General features: G+C 37.9%; 1 protein-coding gene across 2 annotated transcripts in view; it reads left to right on the top strand.

Moving 5' to 3' along the window:
• FANCC (FA complementation group C) overlaps nucleotides 1–21,848 on the top strand; it is a 280,937-nt gene that overhangs the window by 32,877 nt on the left and 226,212 nt on the right. Inside the window, exon 4 of one of the 2 annotated variants that reach the window (XM_078061967.1) lies at nucleotides 8,535–8,716. The exons of the other annotated variant lie outside the window; for it this stretch is intronic. The gene's annotated coding sequence lies outside the window, so the exon portion shown is untranslated. The remainder of the gene's footprint in view (nucleotides 1–8,534; nucleotides 8,717–21,848) is intronic. 2 annotated transcript variants of the gene reach the window in all.

The raw sequence follows: 21,848 nt of genomic DNA, 5'->3' as shown, positions 1-21,848 counted from the left end.
CCCCATCTCCCCACGGGCGGGAATAGGTCTCTCAAAGCTGTGTTCAGGGTGAAAGGGGTTCTTTGTAAATTCCGTACACACTTAAGGTAAAGACTGAATGACCTGGAAGGGGATATTTTTCCTTTTATTTTAAGGGATTGTTGTTATTTTTATTTTAATTATGTTGACAACGCAGAAAAAAATTTTTTTTAAAGGAAAAATCACTCATAATACCAGCACTTATTTTGGAACATTTAAAGACTTTTCCTGTGCTTATACAGACGTATTTTTACAAAAAATGTTATGTATCATATGTATTTGTCTGCAACTTCCTCATTTGACTTAAGAATTTAGGATGAACGTATCTCCAAGTCAGTCAGGTATAGTCTTTGTGCAGTTAACTGCTCTGTTACTTTAAAAATGTATTTTGTTTTTTAAATGGTTATTGTTATACCCACTTTAAGGACTCTTTTCCCCATTTTAGCATCTAGGTCTGTTTTTTTCTTTGTGTGGTGTTACTAAGAAACAGTTGCAAGACAGGAACAGTCAAACTTGGTGGCACTCAACACCAAATAATTCCAGATGTTTGCTTTTCCCTGCATATAGAAAGAACTCAGTCTGATGCTGTGTTTGCTCTTCTCATTCTCCCTTGTCTTTATTTCTCTTCCTTTCATTTAATTTTAACCTCAATACCAGACTTGTTTTGTGCAGTCCTTGGCCTGCTGTTGTGCTGTCTTTGCCACGGGCCCCCCCTCCGGCCCCCAGTCGCTGCTGTGTTTTTTGGCAGGGAACAGAAATGATGGTGGTCCTCTACATTGACTCGGGAGTACCCCAAGTCAGCAGTAATACTTGGCATAACAAGTACCAGGGTGGAATAACCACACATCCCTGGCCTGGGATTTAAAAGTTGTTAGTTGTCCTGTGAGCTGTGGTTTAGCGATCGACTGAAGCAGGAGATTGAATTTATTTCTTACAGGCTTCTTTTTCTTGGTCATCATCTGATATTATTGCCTCGTTATTATTTATTTTATTCCCTTTTATTATCTTTGGCTCAAATTTTCCTTTTAGTCATTTTTCTTTGATCATTTTTTCTTATCTTCTTTCTGCTTCTGATTCTTCAGACTTCTTCCCTTTTTTAAATTAGTCTTATGCTAATCAGATTTTCCTTCGGAATCTAATCTGATTTTTCATTGGATGGGTATAGGGAGGGTGAGGTGAGGAAGGTGGTGGTAAATAGGCCACCTGCTACGTGTTTAATATAAAACAAGATTTTAAGGAACCTAATTCCTTTTTGATTCCTTGTATTTGGAAGACCATAGAATCAGCTGGACACTAATATGTGGCTTATGTGTGCAGTCCTACAAAAAGAAGACTGGTAAGTCCCTACTTCCTAGGAGTTCAGGACACATCGTAGGAGATGTAAGGAAAATATGTCAGCAAAGGTAAACCAACATGACAGAAAGAAACTGTCCTATCAGACACATACATTGTGAATGGATGATAGAGAAAAATGGGAAAACTTTCAGAAGCAGATGAGTTTTCGGCATACGGAGGTGTTTTATGTCAGTGATAAATAGAGCTATACTGTTAACTTTTATTCGAAGGAAGGTTAAATATTGACTAAGGGATAGAATCTGTTCTGGGGCTTGGGAAATAAGGTTTTGTATTCGGAAGACAATTAAACGTGGCTGACAACTTCAGTATTGAATTGGATAACTTTTTACTAAAATGTGGTCTGTGGATATTTATTATATCTAGCAATAGAATAGTTGTTAATGAAGCACTTAAAGAGATATACAGATGAATCAGATAGAATTTCTTAAAATAACGTATTTTTCATCTTTGGGGAAATCCTAGTTGGAACTGGAAAAATCCCAAGTTTTATTATCACTCATTACAAATTATAGGGATTTTGATATTGTCCAGCAAAAAATTCAGTAGATTTTAGGAACTAGTTATTAGTTGACCTCACTTCTGCACATTTTTGTTGTTTTGTAAGAGTACCTTAAGGTTCAAATCACGTTAGAAGTAGGGTAAACAGTATGTGCCTGTGAGGTCAGACTGAAACTATAGTTTTTCCTGTCAGCACTTGAGTAGAAAAAAACTAGTTTAAGAACTTGACTACAGTTTAGAATCTTACACAAAATCACATATACTATGGTACTTTTAAAGCCTGGAACCAAAATGTAGAATCATTTTGTTTTATAGCACTTAAAACTACATCTGATATTACTCTGTGTCTGTGCTGTCTTGATACAGCTTTTGGATTGCATTAGTGGTACAAGAATGACTCTTGTATTTAAGTGTAACATACGTTGCTTGACTGCACAGATGGTATCAGTTTTGAATCTACTAAGTAAAAGAAAACTAGAACAACAATGATTTTGCCAGTTCGTTTTTACTGATTTTTATTTATTTTGGATGACTATAGTCTTTGTAAAGGTGGCAGACTGAACCTGGAAACTAGAGCCAAGAACAGAGTGGGTGGGCGCCCCTCCTGTTCTACCACACGTCTGCTAATTTTTCCCAGGAGAACTAGTGCAAGACTGCTCCCTAACATAACTACTGTCATGATTAGCCCTCCTCCCCACCTTGTTTCTTCAATTAAATGTCCACAGGTCAATTAAACCCTCTGTAGTTCTTTTTTTTTTTTTTAATTTTTAAAAAATTTATTATTTATTTGACACAGAGAGAGAGAGAGACAACGAGATAGGGAACACAAGCAGGGGCAGAGGGAGAGGGAGAAGCAGGCTTCCCGCGGAGCAGGGAGCCCAATGTGGGGCTCAATCCCAGGACCCTGGGATCATGACTGGAGCCGAAGGCAGACGCTTAACGACTGAGCCACCCGGGCGCCTCAACCCTCCATCGTTCTTACATCCCATTTGTCCATGGCCCAGTCCTTTTTTCTCATCCTTCCTCGATTATGTCATCCATTTCCATGGCTTTAATTACCTTCTGTGTGTTGATGGTTCCCACATCTATGTCTTTAGCTCAGATCTGTCTCCTAAGCCTTCATACTCATATAGCCTATTGCTTATTGGACATTTTCGAGTGGATGCTCCAAGTATCTTGTACTCATCGTGCCCTAAACTGAACTCATCTTTCTATCCAAGTAAATCCTTAGTTCTCTGTTCCCTCCTTTAGTACACGATGGTACTGTGCACCTCGTTCCCTAATCAGAAACCTGAGCACCATCCTGTTTCCTCCCTATTCCTTTTTTGCTATGTTCAGTCAGACAGTAAATGTCATACACTCTACTTCTTAAGTGTCTCTCATATCTAGGAACTTTTCTCCATTCTTTCATGCCACTTGACTGGGCCTCAGGTAACTAGAAGACAGTCTTCCTCTCTCCCCTTCTAGCCCATTTTCTATACTGCTTCTCTATGATATTTCTAAAACACAAATCTGATTATATCACTTTGGTGCTAAAAATTCTTCAGTGGCTTCCTGTTGCTCTTACAGGAAAGTCCAAGGTCCTGACCACATCTTATAAGGTCCTTTCAGTTCATCTGTTGCTTGCCTGAGCAAGGTGACAGCCTTAGTTAGATTTACTTTTATAGCCTGAAGTTCCCCTAACACCATTCATGACACTTTCTTTTCTTATGAGAAGCAAGAAATTTTTACTATGGTCTGTTGTCCCTTAGTAAGCCCCTGTCAGATCTGTGCACCCCTCTTCCTACAGATCCATCATCCATAGTGCAGCAGGTAGTTGTAATGGTTGGCAGCTTCCTCTGAGAAGTCTCCATCTAGAAGTTATGCTTGATGTTGTTTTAATGTTTTTATGACAAACTATAGAGAGCCTGTCTACTGATCCTGGCCCAGACAAAGTAATGGAGATGATTAGATGCCACCACAACCTGTCATTTTGGGTTAATAAATAGAACAGGTAATAAAAGGGGTCCCTGGGTGGCTCAATTGGTTAAACATCTGCCTTTGGCTCAGGTCATGATCCCAGGGTCCTGGGATCGAGCCCCCTGTTGAGCTCCCTGCTCAGTGGAGAGCCTGCTTCTCCCTCTCCCACTGCCCCCCGCTCATGCTCATTCTTGCTCTCTCTCTCAAATAAATAAATAAAATCTTAAAAAAATAAAGAACAGGTAATAAAAGAGTTAACCATCTCTTCCTTTTTTTTTTTTTTAAGATTTTATTTATTTGACAGAGAGATAGAGCCAGAGAGAACAAGCAGGGGGAGTGCTTTTTTTTTTTTTTTAAGATTTTATTTATTTATTTATTTGACAGAGAGATAGAGCCAGAGAGCACAAGCAGGGTGTGGGGAGGAGGAATGACAGAGGGAGAAGGAGAAGCTGACTCCCTGCTGAGCAGGGAGCCTGACGTGGGGCTCAGTCCCAGGACCCTGGGCTCATGACCTGAGCTGAAGGCAGACACTTAACTGACTGAGCCACCTAGGTGCCCCCCATCTGCTCCTTTTGAAGCAGTTTTCCAAACAGGCCAACAGAGGTTGGCTATAGGATATGGACATTATTTCTCCCCTAAGAGAATGGGATTCCTGAACGTCTTGGGAAGAGAAGAAGGAAGGAAGGAACAAAGGAAGGAATGTCACCAGTAGAAATATAAAAATGGTGAGGTCAAAATACAGAAGTATTGGGGTGCCTGGGTGGCTCAGTCAGTTGAGCATCTGACTCTTGGTTTTGGCTCAGGTCATGATCTCATGGGTCATGGGATTGAGCCCCATGTCGGGCTCCATGCTCAGTGGGGAGTCTCCTTGAAGGTTCTCTCCCTCTGCTCCTCCCCAACTTTTGTTGCGTGCACATATGCGCATGTTCTTTCTCTCTCTAAAATAAATAAATCTTTAAAAAAATACAAAAGCATTAATAGAGTAATCTTTCAGCTGGTCTCTATTTCTAGATACCCTAAAATGTTTGTTTTCACTATTGACAAAGAGCCTGGTGATGGGTATTAAAGAGGGCACGTACTGAATGGAGCACTGGGTGTTATATGCAAACAATGAATCGTGGAACACTACATCAAAAACTAATGATGTAATGTATGGTGATTAACATAACATAATAAAAAAAATTAAAAAAAAAAAAGAAGTCAACTGTGGGCCTCTCCCAGAGAAGGGAGTAATCCCTGATTTTGGCAAGATTCTAAAACAGTGCATTATGCCTTGTTAGTCTATGCTTTGTCTAAAGACAGGTCCTCTTGCCTCAGTTTTTTACAAATGCTCTTCCCTCTGCTTGGAACATTCTACCTGCTGTTCACTTAATGAACCTTTGCGTATGGTTCAGGTCTCTTTCCCTGTAAACCTTCCTTGACACCCTAAGTCTGGGTTAAGTGCTCTGCTGAATCTCCTGTACCATAGAATGCTTCTTATACTGCAGCTTTAGTTTATGTTTTAAGTTCAGTGAGTATAACTAATTTTATCATTTGAAATGAAGGGGGTTTCAGGAGTGTTTTCAAGAGGATTGAGTCATGAGACATTTCTCCACTCCTGAAACCACTAAAGCCATGAATTTTCTTTGAACCTAATTACAGTTTTGAAATATTTGTAATATAGCATACCTTAAGATATTCTGTGAATGAGAGGGGCCTGCCATAGTCCAGTTGTGAATGTCTTGAATGTGAATGCCAGTGTTCATATTTGATATTTTTTATTTTGGTATATATTCCATCTGTCAAGCCAGCCCAGTCTCGTCCTAACACAGGATGTGTGCTTATTTGGCTATCTTAATATACCCTGCATTTTTTTTCTGTCTTAACACCCAAATTCTGCCTAAAACTTCTTAGCCTCTTTAACACTTAGGCTCTACCTCCCCTTCTGATAGATTTCATTAACCATGTATTTTTCCTAAGGCATTGTTGTCTGGACTGTTGCTTCTGAGAGTACTTTTATTTCTGTGCTCAGGAGAATTTAATATGCCTGAAATAGTATAATCCACAAAGGCTATGTAATTTCTTAATTTATACTTTGCTAAAACCCTATTGAAAAATCCAAGTGAATTACCTTTGAATAAGAAAAAAAAATGTCTTAACAAAGGACTATGGATTTGATATAGTATGTAAAGGAGCCATGAAAAAAGTACAGTTCTTTCACATGTGATGTTTTTTTTTCACTTACTCTACCAAAGCCATCTTTGTCATACAAAAGACATCTGGCTCTTTGTTATTTTTCTGGAAATGAAGCCTCCTCATATGTGAAATCAGTGTATTTCTATCCTTATGTCATTTTAAATTGGAATTAATATAGAGGGGTTTTAATATACAGCAGACTTGATATTTTCAGATTTAGCTTGTGCAGTTTTGACTGTTTGCAATTGATCTAAAAAACCGATGACATACACTGAATTGTGGTTTTCCTGAGACTCATATTTGAGTAATAGGTAGTATGAGTCAGGTTTGGGGGCATGAGGCATTGACATAGTCAGTAAGCCTACCTCAGCCCTCAGAACCTGCTCTCAGGGCAGCTTTGCTATCTACCCATCATCAGAGCTTATACCTTAGTTCTCATGAAGTAATAAAGCATTTTTCCATGGTTTCATAAAGAAAGCCAACTGCTAGTCCTACCGATGAAAAAGAAGAGAAAACCTTACGATCTAAGAAAATGCTGGTTCTTGGTGTGAACAGTAAAGTTTTGGATAAATTAAAGACTATGATGTCTAATTAAATTGTAGTTGTGAACTAAAATGTGAATGAGTCCATGAAAGTCATCAAGTTGGTGAACCTGTTTCAGTGAGTACCCTCCCAGTGTGAATATTGCTCAAGTGAATGAGAAAATGTAGAAGTTGGGTAGATGATTAGTTTGTACTATGAGGATATGAAGAATTCATTATTCTTCATGGAAATATTCTGTAGAAGGTCAGGGTTGGATAACAGATAAGAAATATCCAGTATCGAAGGCATTTGTCAGTTCCTAAAATAACCTTTAGGGTGGGTCTAGTTTTATTTCATAATTTTTAGACATGATTTTCTTTGTGTAACACAAAGTTAATGTGAAGCATCAACCAATCATAGTGCTAGGGACAAGTTTCCTCTTGCATTCTAGAAGGTGAAGATGTTATAGACGGGAAATGTGCTCCACACAGATGACAAAGATAGAGACCAAAACGGTGATGAGGAATATGAATAAGCTGTGTGTGGTGTTCATAACTCCAGTGAGGTAGTCTAATATTAGGGGTTGCTAAGTGACATGTTCATCACTTGTGATGTAGTAGTGAAGTGGAGCTTTAAGAACGCCTGAGCAGGAAATTTCTCACTAGCCTCATGTAAAGAAATTTATAAAAAGCTAGAAAGGGGAAAAATAGTTACTAAGTATTCTTTAAAAAAGTGTCTACCACTTTTTTGAATCTCCTTCAAGCTTTTCACGTTTTGGTTGAAAACTTTCTCCTTTGTCTTTTTCTGCCGCCTGTTTTGTTCCTGATATTATTGCTGATGGCCACCACAAGGTCAGAACGACCTCACTGCAAGTTTATAACATTCTCTTTCACATATTTCATCTTGGGTGCAGCTATGAGGCATGAATAGCCTTATAAAGCATTGTCATTCATCATTTAGAATCACTTTGGTACCTCTTCGTTCAGTGAATGGATGCTCCATCCTTCTGTAGTAGTGATGTTATATAACATTGAGTAGATTTTTTTTTTTTTTTAAAGATTTTATTTATTTATTTGAGAGAGAGGATGAGAGGAGAGAGAGAGCACATGAGAGGGGGGAGGGTCAGAGGGAGAAGCAGACTCCCTGCTGAGCAGGGAGCCCGATGCGGGACTCGATCCCAGGACTCCAGGATCATGACCTGAACCGAAGGCAGTCACTTAACCAACTGAGCCACCCAGGCGCCCCAACATTGAGTAGATTTTGATGGCAGAATTTTATGACTTGGCTTTTATTTATTGAGACTAAATTTACAAAGATCACTGTTTTAACCATTTTGACGCGTATAATTCATTAGCATTAAGTGCACTCACATTGTTGTGCAACCATTACCACTTCCTAATTCCAGAACATTTTTACTGTCCCCAAAAAGAAACCCCTTACCCAGTAAGCAGTCATTCCCCATTGCCCCCTTAACCTCTCCCTCACCCCAGCCCCTTGGCAACCACTAATCTGCTTGTGTCCGTATGGATTTGCCTTTCCTGATATTTTGTATAAATGGAATCATGCTGTATGTGGCTTTTTGTGGCTGAATTCTTTCACTTACCATGTTTTCAAGGTTCACCCATATTGTGGCATATGTCAGTTTTTCATTCCTTTTAAAGGCTGAATAATACTCCATTGTATAGATATGCCATATTTTATCCATTCATCAGTTGATGGATATTTGGGTTGCTTCTACTTTTTGGCTGTTATGAATAATGTTGCTGTGAACATACGTGTGCAAGTTTTTGTTTGGATACTTGTTTTCATTTTTCTTGGGTTTGTATCTAGGAGTAGCATTGCTGGATTGTATGGTAATTCTATGATTAACTTTTTGAGGAACTGCTAAACTTTTCCACAGTGGCTACACAAAAGTTTTTAATTCTATGAAGTTTTTAGTTTTTATTAAGTCCAGTTTCTTTTTCTTTTTTTTTTTTTTTTAAAGATTTTATTTATTTATTTGACAGAGAGAGAGACACAGCGAGAGAGGGAACACAAGCAGGGGAGTGGGAGAGGGAGAAGCAGGCCTCCCGCGGAGCAGGGAGCCCGATGCGGGACTCGATCCCAGGACCTGGAATCATGACCTGAGCCGAAGGCAGACGCTTAACGACTGAGCCACCCAGGCGCCCCTCTTTTTCTTTTGTTACCTGTAAGTTTGATGTTAGAAAAAATCATTTGCCAAATCCATTGTTATGAAGCTTTTCCCCTGTTTTCTTGTAAGAGTTTTATAGTTTTTGCCATTATACTAAGGTTTTGATCCATTTTGAGTTAATTTTGTGTGTACTACGAGGTTAGAGTACATTAATTTTGTAATCTTTAAAAAAACACATTTACAGCTATAAATGCTTTAATTACCTCCCACTTCTTTTGATTATGGAACTATTCTATTTCTTCTTGGAGTTTTGTTTGTTTTTGCTTTATGTGATTTGATACTATATTATTTGGTATATACACATTTTAAGTTATTATAGCAATATAGCAATTATAAGCAATTCATCAGTTTGTGAATTGACTTTTATCATTATTGAGTAATGATTTTGCTGTAAAGCTGATTTTATTTTATTTATTTATTTTTTAAATTTTATTTTATTTTATCATGTGATGTTAGTCACCATACAGTACATCATTAGTTTTGGTTTTTTTTTAATATTTTATTTATTTATTTGACAGAGAGAGACACAGCAAGAGAGGGAACACAAGCAGGGGGAGAGGGAGAGGCAGGCTTCCTGTGGAGCAGGGAGCCCGACCTGGGGCTCGACCCCAGGACTCTGGGATCATGACCGGAGCCGAAGGCAGATGCCCAGCGACTGAGCCACCCAGGCGTCCCCATCATTAGTTTTTGATGTAGTGTTCCATGATTCATTGTTTTCATATAATACCCAGTGTAAAGCTGATTTTAAATAGAAATAGTTACACCAGCTTTCTTTTTGTTAATGTTTGTAGCCATATTCAGCATTTCTTTATCCTTAAGTTTTAATTGTCACTCAGATAAACACTGTATGTTTGAATTTAAAAAATTCAATCCAATCATCTTTTTTTTAACTAGATCCTTAGTGTATTTTTATTTTATGTGACTGGTGATACAGTTGGATTTAAGTCTGCCTTTTATTTCTTTTTTTCTTTTAGCTCCAACTATTCTGTATTTCATTTTCTTTCCTTTCTTGCATTCTTTCGATGATTTTAACAAAATCATTCTATAGTTTATTTCTATTAGTTTCAAAATTACATACTCTGTTCTTTTTAATGGTTAGCCTAGAAATTGCAAGATACATATTTAATGTACAAAAGTCTACCTTTCCTCTTCTCTGGGACAATATAAAGACATTATAACAGTTTATGTGCTTTTGCTGTTGTCGGTTTTTTACATTTTATACATAATTGCTTTTTTCTTTGTTCTTTGTTACTTCTGCCTTCCATCTTCCTCCTGGGATAATTTTTTCTTCTACCTAAAGAACATTCCTCAGATTTTTCTTTGCTGGTTTGCTGGTAAACTCTCCCACTTTTTAAAATCTACCTGATAATGTTCTTATTGCATTTTTATCCTTAAAAAATATTTTTGCTGGGTATCGAATTCTGGGTTACCAGTTTCATCTGGAACATTGAGACTGTGCCTGCTTTTAGGATTTCCTCTGTGCCTTTAGTTTTCTGCAGTTTTACTATATATTTTGTTTCTGAGGAGTGTGTTTGGTACCATTCCCCAGAGAATGCTCTGGGACTGATGGAATGCTCCAGTTACTCACCTGGTAGTTGGCTTAATAACCTTTTATTAGCTCCTTTCTCTTCCCTCTGTCACCTCCACTTCCCTAACAGTGTTTACCTTCCAAATAAATGATCTCTACTCAAATCGTTTTCTCAGGGTCAGCTTCTAGGGAACCCAAAATAAGGCATTTATCTTTCTGGAGGTTAATTAGGCTTCTAAGATCTGTGGATTAATGTGCATATTGGTGACAAAAAGATAAACTTGGAAGATGTTTGGTTTTCTTAATGGCAAAAGACTTGGAAACTTCTGGATCAAGATAAAGCATACATGATCCTAGACAGAAGTATAGGCTTCTCAGTTGCCCGAGTTTCCCGTATGGTGTATCTACCATGCATGAGAAACCCCTTTAGCAGTTCTCATGAAGTTTTATACGTTTTTGATCATCCCTCCACCCTTTGCTTGAGTGTTATTGTTCTGGAACCCAGTAATATGCCTGCCCACTCAGGCAGTAGGAATAACTGATGCACAGCAATCCCCAGACATTCTTCAGAATTTGCTGCAAGATTAGATATACACGACCAGTTTTCTGGGAGCAGTCTCTTAGCAAGCCTAAACTTTAGGCGTGTTTAAGTTCCATTCTGAAATCCGTGTGCTACATTTAAGGTTAAAATTAAAAAAATGTTTTTTATTTTGAAAAAATGATAGAGAATTCATGAGTATTGCGGGTTTTTTTTTTTTTATTTTTTTAAGATTTTATTCATTTGAGAGAGAGAGAGAAAGCACGAGCAGGGGGAGTGGCAGGCAGAGGGAGAAGCAAGCTCCCCACTGAGCAAGGAGCCCGATGCAGGGCTCTATCCCAGGACCGTGGGATCATGACCTGGGCCCAAAGCAGACGCTTAACCCACTGAGCCACCCAGGTGTCCCTGAATACTGGGGTTTATGTGAATTTTGTGGAGAGGAATGACTTATGAATTTTAGTATGATCATAATTTTTAACTTACTGATGTTAATGCATGGAATTATTATTCCCCTCTAAAAGACAACTACCTTTTTATAGAGTGCTGTCTTTATAGTATACTCAGGGTTTGGTTGTGTAGTTTTTAGGTTCCCACTCCAACCCAGTGGATATGCAGACACTTAGTGATTGTATGAAAACCATACTTCACTGTCAGGAGACAGATAGATAGTGCTATATATAAGAATTATATATGCATCTGAGCATTTACCTCACCAGATATTTTAAAGGTTCAGAAAATTAAAAAAAGAAGCAGTACCTGTGAGAAACTGTAGAAGACACACTAATAATATATATAAAGGAGAAACCATAGATTGAAATGAAACTTAGATGAAGTGAAACTCTTAGACAAACAGAAAACAGTGAAGGGAAGTATAATTGGAAATAAGAAAAAGAATGAAATGCTATAGAACTAATCAGAAACACGAGATGTAAATACTCAACAAACTGTACTCAAGATGGAAAAGCAAAGGAAAAGTGTCATGGCAAGAACTTGGTAATGCAGGATTATCAGGGACCAGACTTTTTTTTTTTTTTTAAAGATTTTATTTATTCATTCGAGACACAGGGATACAGAGAGAGAGAGCATGAGCAGGGGAGAGGCAGAGGAAAAAGCAGGCTCCCCGCTGAGCCAGGAGCCGGACGTGGGGCTTGATCCCAGGATCCTGGGATCATGACCCGAGCCGAAGGCAGATGCTTAACCATCTGAGCCACCCAGGCACCCCAGGGACCAGACTTAAACACATTGAATCCATGTGCTAAGTGCTGTAACTATTACCTATGATGAGAACATGTAAAAGGAAATTATGGGAAACACAATCATAAATACAGTATATGTATGAAATTACAACTTGCCATTGGAGTTTATATCAGTGCATACTAAGATTAAATCACTGCCTTGAAATGATCCAGTAGTTTTCAAATACGTGGACAGATAAAATACATCAACATTTATAACTAAGGTCTCTGGAACAAATAGTTGTTACACCAGCCATAGCAAGTTGAATTTTCTTCTATATATGGTCTTAGCAAAGACAGATTATCTTATATAAAAAAGACATGATCAACGTGGACAATGAAATTATAAACAAAACACTACTTTACAAGTTGTACTTTCTTGCTGAAGCATTAGTCTATGTTTTAGAGGAAGTTCAGAATGTTTTTAGAAAAGAAGAAACAATTTCTTATCCCACTTGTTAATATTAAATGCCAAGCATTTTACTTTTCTGTCTGATATCCCTTTTCTAATACATAGATTATTAGGAATTTGGGACAGTAGTCTGCAGCTGAGAATTAAAATTTCAGAGCTCTTAAGAGAAATTGTGCATTGAACATGGGTGAATGGGGGAAACTTATCAGCTGGAAAAACTAATTTTACTGCTACATAGCAATAGAAAAAATATCGACTCAAACCCTTATTTTGGAGACCTATCTTGAATTTTTATACAAGGAGAACAGAAATAAATTCTTATTCAGGAAAAAAAGCATATTGCAGATATGTGGGTCTTATTTACAGCTGTCTCCTTTTTTGTTGTTGACAAAAAGAAAAATTTCTAGTTTAACTCCTTGAAGGCAATTTGAATGATTTCCATTTTGGAAATCATAACAATTTCATATTAAATAGTGGATGGTGAGGTAGTCAGATGGAAGGATTCAGTTCATCCAGCATCATCAGATTGGTTTGACAAATGGAATTCTTTTAAACTGTGTGGAAAACATTTTGCTCCCTTTCTTCTTTGGCAGAGGCAGACATTGTGGTTTCCCTGTTGAAGTTTGGTTGGGTAAACTTGGGATGTGTAAACAGATAGAGGGATAGCCTCTGATAGTTGGAAGGACCCACTGAGCATTTAGCATGCAACTGCGGGCTCTGAGGAGGTGGGTTGGGCTAGGCTGGGCTGGGGTTGTTAGAGAGACTTAAGAGAGGAATTAAGCAATGTGGACAGAAATGAGGAATGCGAGTGCTCAGAATAACATGAGAGTTCTTAAGAAGCCAAATATTTCAGGTTGAGGTTCCTGAAAAGTTTTGCTTTGGATATGGATAAAAACAAACAAAAGTAACTCTTCATATTCAACCTTCATCTCCTTTTGTGACGTGTCATCAGTGATTTGTGATGTGGATGAGCATGTGATGTGTTTCTCAGTGAATGGCTCTATCTGACACGCTGTGTGACCTTGGGCAAGATCTTCAACAGCTTTTTGTCTCAGTTTCCTCATCTATAAAATGGGATTGTGGGGATTAATTGAGCTTTGTCTAAAGCGCTTATAAATGCTGTCATAGAGTAAGCACTATGTAAATGTTAGGTGCTATAATAATAATAATTACCATCATCATCATTTTATTTTTTTAGTTTATTTTAGTAGCTTAAGAGACCCTCTTGAGGAAGAAGCTATTGCTTCTTCTAATACCTTAGTATAAAAATATGTATTTCTATATAAATGAATCAGTAATGAATTGTTTAGTGTTAAGGTGATTTATAATATGTCTGTGTTACCTTTGAAAAACTAATTTTTTAAAAAAATTTTTATTTATTTATTTGACAGAGAGAGACACAGCGAGAGAGGGAACACAAGCAGGGGGAGTGGGAGAGGGAGAAGCAGGCTTCCCGCGGAGCGGGGAGCCCAATGCGGGGCTCGATCCCAGGACCCTGGGATCATGACCTGAGCTGAAGGCAGACGCTTAATGACTGAGCCACCCAGGTGCCCCGAAAAACTAATTTTTTTAAGTTTTACTTGTATAAGTAATCTCTACCCCCAACGTGGGGCTCGAACTCACAACCCCAAAATCAAGAGTCACACACTCTGTTGACTGAGCCAACCAGATGCCCCTGAAAAATCAATTTTTGAAAAATATTAGTAACTGTGGATGATTTCTATTTTTGTAGCATTTTTCCAGATTAAAACATGAGCCAATAAATGTCACATAAAAAAACATAGCCACCTGGGGCTATTTAGTGTAGAGTCAAAGAACTATACACACTTCAGGGATCCCTAAGGGCATTATTATATTATAAAACTGCACAGTAATGTTCAGTGGTAGGCATCCCCTGAGTAATCCAAATTTTAGGATGCTTTTTTAAAACGACAGGGAATTGTATAATTGCTTTTGAAAAAGATTTCCATCATGAATACATAAAGCAAGTTTTGACACTTAAAATTACTCTGTGATTTTATTAATTTAATTTTTATTTTTTAAAGAATTTATTTGAAAGAGAGAGCACACGTGTGAGAGAGAGAGAGCGCAGGAGAAGGGGGGAGGGGGAGAGGGAGAGGGAGAAGCAGACTCCCTGCTGAGCAGCAAGCCTAATGTGGGACTTGATCCCAGGACGCTGGGATCATGACCTGAGCTGAAGGCAGACGCTTAACCCACTGAGCCACCCAGTGCCCTACTCTGATTTTAGCAACTTCAGTTAGCTTTAGTATATTCTTAGGTGCATTAAAATGAAAGATGCATGTAGTTTTTTACAACCTTAAAATTAGCATGAGAGAAATAGAACCCTTAATTTTCCTTCCAGACTTTTCTTTTTCCTCTTGTCTTTTCTAATACTGTCCATAATGTGTTAAACGGCAATGATGGTTTGAAACTATCTTGTCTTGTTTTTGTTTTTGTTTTGTTTATATGTGATCAGTTGGGGTTTTTGTTGTGGTGAATGTGTTGGTTTTGTTTTATTTTCTTCCACATTATACCACCATTTATCCAATAATTTCTCTTTCCTGTGAAGAAGAAAGTGGAAGTTGGAGGATGTCAATGCAAAATGAACAAACCTTTCAGAATTTCTAAAAAAAGGTAGAAAGTTTTATTTGAGCTGAAGTTAGGACAGCTGCCCAGGATACACAATCTTCACAAAGAAGAGAGTGCTCTGGCAAAGGAACATTTGGTTTAGGGTTATATACATTTTTACGTACAAAGTTACAAATCATTAGACAAAAGACATTTCAGAAAGTTGCAGACCTTATCTTAGGTTTCTAGCATATGCAGGGCTGTGTGACATTAATCTTAAGGGAATAGGAAAGTTTCCCTTTTTTTATCTTTTGTGTTCAGAATGTTCCTTTTTGGTTATTTAATGAAGCAGATGTACACTGTGTGCTCAGGGCACAAATAGAACCCATGCTTTGAGGTTTTGTGGAGTCATTTGACCCTGGAAAATTAAGTATAGCTTCCCTAGGAGCCCAGGAGAAGGGCCTGCAAATGTTAAAAGTTGAACATTTCCTATATCAGTGATAATTAGGATTTTTGTATTTAGCTATTAAAGTTATTATATTAGGATTCCTAGAAATAATAGCAAACGTAATCTCCATATTTAGAGATAGCTTGAGAACTGTGTAGTAGGTGTTCAGGTAAATGTGTATTGAATGAAAGATAAATGAATCATATCTAGATGCAGCCTTATTTATAAGAAAGCAATACCTCTCTTACTTTCCTTCTCAGGAGCAAGGGAGCCTTTCCTGGAAGCCTCCATTCTCGGTGTTTCCTTGTATCTCCTCCTTGGCCAGGATATAGTCATTGACAAGGGGAGTGGGATTACCCTGACTGATTTAGGTGGAATAGGTGTTTTGGGTGTAAACCACAAAGACAACTGCACTGGTTATGAAAATAATCCATGATTATCATAGGAAATTTGGAAAATAATAAAAAGCATAATATAAAAAATTTAAAGACTATGATCACATAGAGGTAAGTATTGTTAACATTGTGGTGTTTAGCATTCCAGTTTTTTTTTATTATGTTAATCACCACACATTACATCTTAGTTTTTGATGTAGTGTTCCATGATTCATTGTTTGCGTATAACACCCAGTGCTCCATTCAGTATGTGCCCTCTTTAATACCCATCACCAGGCTAACCCATCCCCCACCCCCCTCCCCTCTAGGACCCTCAGTTTGTTTCTCAGAGTCCATAGTCTCTCATGGTTCGTCTCCCCCTCTGATTTCCCCCCCTTCATTTCTCCCGTCTTGCTATCTTCTTCTTCTTCTTTTTTAACATATAATGTATTATTTGTTTAAGAGGTACAGGTCTGTGATTCAACAGTCTTACACAATTCACAGCGCTCACCATAGCACATACCCTCCCCAATGTCTATCACCCAGCCACCCCATCCCTCCCACCTCCCACCACTCCAGCAACCCTAAGTTTGTTTCCTGAGATTAAGAATTCCTCATATCAGTGAGGTCATATGATACATGTCTTTCTCTGATTGACTTATTTCGCTCAGCATAATACCCTTCAGTTCCATCCACGTCATTGCAAATGGCAAGCTTTCATTCCTTTTGGTGGCTGCATAATATTCCATTGTATATATATACCACATCTTCTTTATCCATTCATCTGTCGATGGACATCTTGGCTCTTTCCCCAGTTTGGCTATTGTGGACATTGCTGCTATAAACATCAGGGTGCATATCCCCCTTCGGATCCCTACATTTGTATCTTTGGGGTAAATACCCAGTAGTGCAATTGCTGGATCATATGGTAGCTCTATTTTCAACTTTTTGAGGAACGTCCATACTGTTTTCCGGAGTGGCTGCACCAGCTTGCATTCCCACCAACAGTGTAGGAGGGTTCCCCTTTCTCCGCATCCCCGCCAACATCTGTCATTTCCTGACTTGTTAATTTTAGCCATTCTGACTGGTGTGAGGTGGTATCTCATTGAGGTTTTGATTTGGATTTCCCTGATGCCAAGTGATGTTGAGCACTTTTTCATGTGTCTCTCGGCCATTTGGATGTCTTATTTGGAAAAATGTCTGTTCATGTCTTCCGCCCATTTCTTGATTGGATCATTTGTTCTTTGGGTGTTGAGTTTAATAAGTTCTTTATAGATTTTGTATACTAACCCTTTATCTGATATGTCATTTGCAAATATCTTCTCCCATTCTGTCGGTTATCTTTTGGTTTTGTGGACTGTTTCTTTTGCTGTGCAAAAGCTTCTTATCTTGATGAAGTCCCAATAGTTCATTTTTGCCATTGCTTCCCTTGCCTTTGGCAATGTTTCTAGGAAAAAGTTGCTGCGGCTGAGGTCGAAGAGGTTGCTGCCTGTGTTCTCCTTTAGGATTTTGATGGACTCCTGTCTCACATTGAGGTCTTTCAACCATTTTGAGTCTACTTTTGTGTGTGGTGTAAGGAAATGGTCCAGTTTCATTCTTCTGCATGTGGCTGTCCAATTTTCCCAACACCATTTGTTGAAGAGACTTTTTTCCATTGGACATTCTTTCCTGCCTTGTCGAAGATGAGTTGACCATAAAGTTGAGGGTCCATTTCTGGGCTCTATCCTGTTCCATGGATCTATGTGTCTGTTTTGGTGCCAGTACCATACTGTCTTGATGATGACAGCTTTGTAATAGAGCTTGAAGTCTGGAATTGTGATGCCACCAGCTTTGCTTTTCTTTTTCAACATTCCTTTGGCTATTCGGGATCTTTTCTGGTTCCACACAAATTTTAGGATTATTGGTTCCATTTCTTTGAAAAAAGTGGATGGTATTTTGATAGGGATTGCATTGAATGTGTAGATTGCTCTAGGTAGCATTGACATCTTCACCATATTTGTTCTTCCAATCCATGAGCATGGAAGGTTTTTCCATTTCTTTGTGTCTTCCTCAATTTCTTTCCTGAGTATTTTATAGTTTTCTGAGTACATATTCTTTGCCTCTTTGGTTAGATTTATTCCTAGGTATCTTACGGTTTTGGGTGCAATTGTAAATGGGATCAATTCCTTAGTTTCTCTTTCTTCTGTCTTGTTGGTGTATAGGAATGCCACTGATTTCTGTGCATTGATTCTATATCCTGCCACTTTACTGAATTTCTGTATGAGTTCTAGCAGTTTTGGGGTGGAGTCTTTTGGGTTTTCCACATAAAGTATCATATCATCTGCAAAGAGTGAGAGTTTGACTTCTTCTTTGCCAATTTGGATGCCTTTTATTTCTTTTTGTTGTCTGATTGCTGTGGCTAGGACTTCTAATACTATGTTGAATAGCAGTGGTGATAGTCGACATCCTTGCCATGTTCCTGACCTTAGGGGCAAAGCTCTCAGTTTTTTCCCATTGAGAATGATATTTGCTGTGGGTTTTTCATAGATGGCTTTTATGATATTGAGGTATGTACCCTCTATCCCTATACTCTGAAGAGTTTTGATCAAGAAAGGATGCTGTACTTTGTCAAGTGCTTTTTCTGCATCTATTGAGAGGATCATATGATTCTTGTTCTTTCTTTTATTAATGTATCACATTGATTGATTTGCAGATATTGAACCAACCTTGCAGCCGAGGGATAAATCCCACTTGGTTGTGGTGAATAATCCTTTTAATGTACTGTTGGATTCTGTTGGCTAGTATTTTGGTGAGAATTTTTGCATCCATGTTCATTAAGGATATTGGTCTGTAATTCTCCTTTTTGATGGAGTCTTTGGTTTTGGGATCAAGATAATGGTGGCCTCATAAAACGAGTTTGGAAGTTTTCCTTCCATTTCTATTTTTTGGAACAGTTTCAGAAGACTAGGTATTAATTCTTCTTGAAATGTTTGGTAGAATTCCCCTGGGAAGCCATCTGGCCCTGCGCTCTTGTTTGTTGGGAGATTTTTGATTACTGCTTCAGTTTCCTTAGTGGTTATAGGTCTGTTCAGGTTTTCTATTTCTTCCTGGTTCAGTTTTGGTAGTTTATACATCTCTATGAATGCATCCATTTCTTCCAGATTATCTAATGTGCTGGCATATAGTTGTTCATAATATGTTCTTTTAATTGTTTGTATTTCTTTGGTGTTGGTTGTGATCTCTCCTCTTTCATTCATGATTTTATTTATTTGGGTCCTTTCTATTTCTTTTTGATAAGTCTGGCCAGGGGTTTATCAATCTTGTTATTTCTTTCAAAGAACCAGCCCCTGTTTTGTTGATCTGTTCTACTGTTCTTTTGGTTTCTATTTCATTGATTTGTGCTCTGATCTTTCTTATTTCTCTTCTCCTGCTGGGTTTAGGCTTTATTTGTTGTTCTTTCTCCACCTCCTTTAGGGGTAGGATTAGGTTGTGTATTTGAGTCCTTTCTTGTTTCTTGAGAAAGGCTTGTATTGCTATATATTTTCCTCTTAGGACCGCCTTTGCTGCATCCCAAAGATTTTGAACAGTTGTGTTTTTATTTTCATTTGTTTTCATGAATTTTTTAAATTCTTTAATTTCCTGGTTGATCCATTCTTTAGTGGGATGCTCTTTAGCCTCCATGTATTTGAGTTCTTTCCGGCTTTCTTCTTGTGATTGAGTTCTAGTTTCAAAGCATTGTGGTCTGAAAATATGCAGGGAATGATCCCAATCTTTTGGTACCGGTTGAGACCTGATTTGTGACCTAGGATGTGATCTATTCTGGAGAGTGTTCCATGGGCACTAGAGAAGAATGTGTATTCTGTTGCTTTGGGATGGAATGTTCTGAATATATCTGTGAAGTTCATTTGGTCCAGCGTGTCATTTAAAGCCTTTATTTCCTTGTTGATCTTTTGCTTAGATGATCTGTCCATTTCAGTGAGGGGGGTGTGTTAAAGTCCCGCAGTATGATTGTATTGTTGTCAATGTGTTTTTTTTTGCTTTTGTTATTAATTGGCTTATATAATTGGCTGCTCCCATGTTAGGGGCATAGATATTTACAATTGTTAGATCTTTTTGTTGGATAGACCCTTTAAGTAGGATATAGTGTCCTTCCTCATCTCTTATTACAGTCTTTGGTTTAAAATCTAATTTGTCTGATATAAGGATTGCCACCCCAGCTTTCTTTCATGTCCATTAGCATGGTAAATGGTTTTCCACCCCCTCACTTTCAATCTGGGGGTGTCTTTGGGTCTAAAATGAGTCTCTTGCAGACAGCATATCGATGGGTCTTGTTTTTTTATCCAATCTGGGGCATTTAGCCCATTTACATTCAGGGTAACTATTGAAAGATATGAATTTAGTGCCATTTTATTGCCTGTAGGGTTACTGTTACTGCGTATTGTCTGTGTTCTGTTCTGGTCTATGTTACTTTTAGGCTGTCTCTTTGCTTAGAGGACCCCTTTCAATATTTCTTGTAGGGCTGGTTTCGTGTTTGCAAATTCCTTTAGTTTTTGTTTTTCCTGGAAGCTTTTTATCTCTCCTTCTATTTTCAATGACAGCCTAGCTGGATATAGTATTCTTGGCTGCATATTTTTCTCATTTAGTGCTCTGAATATATCATGCCAGTCCTTTCTGGCCTGCCGGGTCTCTGTGGATAGGTCTGTTACCAGTCTAATGTTTTTCCCATTGTAGGTTACAGACCTCTTGTCCTGAGCTGCTTTCAGGATTTTCTCTTTGTCTATGAGAGTTGTAAGTTTTACTATTAGATGTTGGGGTGTTGACCTATTTTTATTGATTTTGAGGGGGGTTCTCTGTGCCTCCTGGATTTTGATGCCTGTTTCCTTCCCCCAATTAAGGAAGTTCTCTGGTATAATTTGCTCCAATATACCTTCTGCCCCTCTCTTTCTTTCTTCTTCTTCTGGGATCCCAATTATTCTAATGTTGTTTCATCTTATGGTATCACTTATCTCTCGAACTCTGCCCTCGTGATCCAGTAGTTGTTTATCTCTCTTTTTCTCAGCTTCTTTATTTTCCATCATTTGTTCTTCTATATCACTAATTCTGTCTTCTGCCTCATTTATCCTAGCAGTTAGAGCCTCCATTTTTGATTGCACCTCATTAATAGCCTTTTTGATTTCAACTTGGTTAGATTTTAGTTCTTTTATTTCTCCAGAAGGGGATTCTCTAGGATCTTCCATGCTTTTTTCAAGCCGAACTAATATCTTTAAAATCGTCATTCTGAACTCTAGTTCCAACATCTTACTAATGTCCGTATTTATTAGGTCCCTGGCAGTCGGTACTGCCTCTTTTTCTTGTTTTTGAGGTGATTTTTTTCCGTCTTATCATTTTGTCCAAAGTAGAACAGATGAGTGAGAGAACAAAATGCTAACAGGGTAACAATGACCCCAGAAAAATATACACTAACCAAATCAGAAAAGACCTGAAACCGGGGGAGAAGAAAGGGAAAGAAAGAAAAAGGAGGAAAAAAAGAAAAAGAAAAAGATAAAAACAAAGAAACCAAAAAAACCCAGAATATGATCAAATATGACCAGTGCCACACACTAGATTTTGGGCGTATTTTGGTCTTTTAGAAGAAAGTGCCTCCCAAAATTTTAAAGAAAGAACAACTTATATAGGTACAGAAATAAGGGTAAATACGCTGAAGGGATGGAATATGACTGTAAAGATAAAAATTATAAAAGATTTTATAAAAGGAATTGATAAGATAAGAAGTTGGTTGAAAAAAGAAAGAAGAGGATTAAAAAAAAAGGGGGGAGGAGAGAATGTGATCAGGCAGGAGACTAGAACAAAGCCATACACTAGAGATTTAGGGTATATTTTGGTCTGTTAGAAGAAACTTTATCCCAAAATTTTAAAGAGAGAACAACTTATATATATATGCCAAAAATAAGGGTAACTACTATGAAGGGATAGAATATGACTCTAAAAATGAAAAATAAAAATGTTTTTAAAAAAGGGATTGATAAGATGTTGGTTGAGAAAGGGAA

This window comes from Halichoerus grypus, chromosome 14, assembly GCF_964656455.1.
Source record: "Halichoerus grypus chromosome 14, mHalGry1.hap1.1, whole genome shotgun sequence".
NCBI lineage: Eukaryota > Metazoa > Chordata > Mammalia > Carnivora > Phocidae > Halichoerus > Halichoerus grypus.
This window is presented reverse-complemented; position numbering and strand designations above follow the sequence as displayed.